The following is a 3,544-nucleotide window of genomic DNA, read 5'->3' on the forward strand; positions in this document are numbered from 1 at the left end:
AAAATATTTATATGGCATGGGGTTTATCTCACAGTAACGGAGGAATTGGGTATTAACGCCATATTTTGCATAAATTTATTCTCAATATTACAAAACTTCTTTTTACTTTTTTCACTTTCCTTTAGTAATGATTGGTTATTTGTGAAAAAATTTTCTTGGATTTTCTTTAGGTTTTAAAAATAATCTTTGTTTGCTGCAAAAAAAAAATATATTTGTTGATTTAGAGAATTTTTATAATTATTTGGACAAACAATTGGTCAAGTAATTCCCCTCCTCAAACTTGAATATCACATTGTCCTCAATGTGGAAAGATTCATGAAAAGATAAAAATTCTAATTGAGTATAGTGGGTTGAAATGGAAAGTTACTTCCCAACGGGTTAACGAAATTTTGACAGAGCGTCCCCTGTTTATTGTCCGTTTTCCTGTTTTTGTACCTGTATAATATAAAACTGCAAAAAACCACAAACAACCAAGCATAAACCGATGAAAATTGGGTATGGAATCATCCGTCCCTTGCCCTATCGAGTTAAATTTGTACCTACCCATAATGTCTTTGGCACCCACGGCCATAAAAATATTTAAACCAACCATAAACAAACAAACAAGTATGACATAAAGTAAATTGTTTAAAACACACATAATAATAATGTCATAAAGTACAACCAACTCATGCCCATGCCTGACCTACCAGTGCCGCCATTCATCAGTTACCCGTGTCCGGGTCAAATGGTCCCCACTGCCTGTCCATGCGATAGCCCAACCGATCAATCTCTCGCCTCGTCTCTGCATATTCGGCTGCTCGTTGTGCATCTGATGCAGCCATCTGCTCTGTAATCCTGTTAAATGAGCCGTAGTGTTAGCTAAGAATTGATCAATGAGTCCATATATACCCTCGAAAGAGTATTGGTTGTCGTGTGACGAGCTGGGGCCGGCCCCTGATGAACATGGGCCTCCTCGCTGATGGTAGGTGCGGCGGTGGTACTGTCTGGCCGATGATCCTCTCCTATCGTGCACATCCTAAAGAATCATTTCTGCAGGGTCTTCTGGGTCCCAAACCTGGTTATTTCTGTCACAAAATCTCCATACATCTGGGTTCCACCCGATTTACTGAATCATATGCATGCTTTCACAATAGACAAGGCTGAGGGCTATCGGATCTGGGCTTCGGGTCCCTTCTGTGTCTGCATTGTAGGCTCTGTAAAGGTTATAGATCCACGGGCCACCAAAAATCGGGGTATTTCCTTTGGCAGCTGCATTTGTCATGAAAAGCTTGCAGAATAACATTGTGACGTTGCAATGTAGGTCATTCTTTATGCAGTATAGTGCCCAAAGATCCTTCAGGTTAACCACCTCCTCACTTTGGCCTCGGGCCATGGCAGTGTGACTGAGCAGACAGTGAATGTATCTCATTAGCGGGTTACGTAGTGCTGTGCTTTTTGAGACGCTTGCATTGTATTCTTCAGTACCATAACTCAGTTGTTCCCGAGCCTCTAATCTTGTGTTTTCTGCTTCAGCTTCATCATCAGCATCTTCATCTGCAAAGATTGTTTTAGCATTAAACTAAATGTCTGAGTCAGTTTCCTCGGTTGTGTATATTCCTATATCGATTCCCAGTTGGGTGACAGAAGTTATGTGCCATTCACCCCCAAATCTAAACTCGATTACATTTTCATCCCACATGTCAAATTTCTTCTTCTTTATGTGAAAGAGGCCAAGAACTCCTTTGTCAGTTCTGTCACCGCCTCTCCCATTTGCTCAAAGAATCTTCTCCACCGCCTTTAACAAATGTCCTGTATCGGGCCCATTGATTAACTTGGCGTAACGTGTCTCTGCAAGCGTAGAAGTTTGGCTTTGGGAATCGTCTGTTTAGGTAGCTTAGTCTTGCATTAGCCTGTATGTTTCTCGTATCACGCCCGATGAAGACTAGAAATGCATGAACATCGTCCCCATACTCGGCCATATGCAATTTATACCCAAATTAGTCAACATTCGACAAAATTTTTCAACGTGCTGAAACAGAGAGCAAAGCACGTCAGCGTTCTTTCAAAAGCACGGCCCCGTGCTATTGCTACCGTTTCAGTTTCCTTTGATTTTGACTTTTGGTTGACCATGATTCGTGTTGTTTAGGGCACGACTCGTGTTTTTAATACTGATTCCCCCAATTCAGATTCTAACCCTCGCTTCTTAACCGGTTATAACAATTGGGTTTTATTAGTTAGATGGATATTTATCTCAAGATACAAAACCCGAATTGTTCCCTTCAACTAAACCTTAACAATCAAACTTTCAACAATCTATTCATCCTATACTAGTAGAATAAACCATATTATTTTCGGGTTTAGACCCGATTTGGTCAATTCGAGAGATTTTAGGGTTAAACTAGACCTATAATGATAAACTTGAACAATACAATTGTTAAATTAACATACCTTTGGTTCGAAATTGAAGAATTGATGAAGGAATTAGTGAAATTAGGGTTGGTCGGCGGTTTATCGTCCAGAAACGAAGTGGCTGTTAGGGTTGATGTTTGGGAAAAGTTATTTTTATGATTTAAAAATCATAACTGTTCTAGGGTAAAAAGCACGACGCCGTGCTTTTGGAGGCACGGTACCGTGCTGCAGGATGCAGACAATATTTCTTTTAATTTTACTTATTTGTCGAGCTGGTTCGTTTTTAGTTTATTTTCTTTGCTGGTTAGTTTAAGATAGTAATTCAAAGTCCTAAATTCCATTAAAACATAAAGGTATAATTAAACATAGTAGAAATGAAAAGTACAACAACAATCCTAGATTCTAACACATAACACTAGCGGGAGCAACTTCAACGCGAAACAAAGTCGGGACTTCAACGACCACCATTTCCGAACAAGTACTGAATGTGTGGTGGTGCTCGTTTGGCTTCCAAGAGCTCGACAAAAAGCGATTTCTCGGTTGAGAAAGTTGAGCTTGGAATCCACATCTTTGTGGTGGCCATCTACAGCATGGAAGTTTTCGAACCTAAGCTGTTCAACTTTGTTGATTAGCTCAACTATGCGAGCTTCGGTTTGTATGTTGCTTTCAACTTGATCTCTCATGATGCATTGTAGCCTCATGACCTCCTCCTCAAGGTTTGAGGAGGATTCATGTTGCTTGCCTTTCCTTACTGGCCTCCATTCAACCTTCTTGCTTTCCATTTCAGTAATGTTGTGTTTGGTGTGAATGGAATAGTGAGTTTATGCTTGCATTATATAGAGACTGGAAAGTCGAACACGGCCCCGTGCTTTTGGAAGCACGGCCCCGTGCTGCTAGGGGAATAAATGTTTCTGAGTCAGAGAATTGTACAGAGTCAGCGCGTATCATGCTGAAGATTCTAGGGTGACCATAGCCTCGTGCTTAGGGAAGCACGTCCCGTGCTTTTTGTCACATATAATTTTCTTGTAATTTGCAGCAAAATGCGAGAGCTGGAATTTTTAGAATGATGTTTAGTATGTTATTTTAGAAGTTTAGTCATCTAAAAATTACTTTTCATTAAAATTTAAAAGGTCTTAAAACAAATACGGGATAA

The sequence above is a fragment of the Bidens hawaiensis genome, unplaced genomic scaffold (assembly GCF_021521415.1).
Source record: "Bidens hawaiensis isolate Kalapana, Puna unplaced genomic scaffold, B.hawaiensis_p1.1 tig00028499_1, whole genome shotgun sequence".
NCBI lineage: Eukaryota > Viridiplantae > Streptophyta > Magnoliopsida > Asterales > Asteraceae > Bidens > Bidens hawaiensis.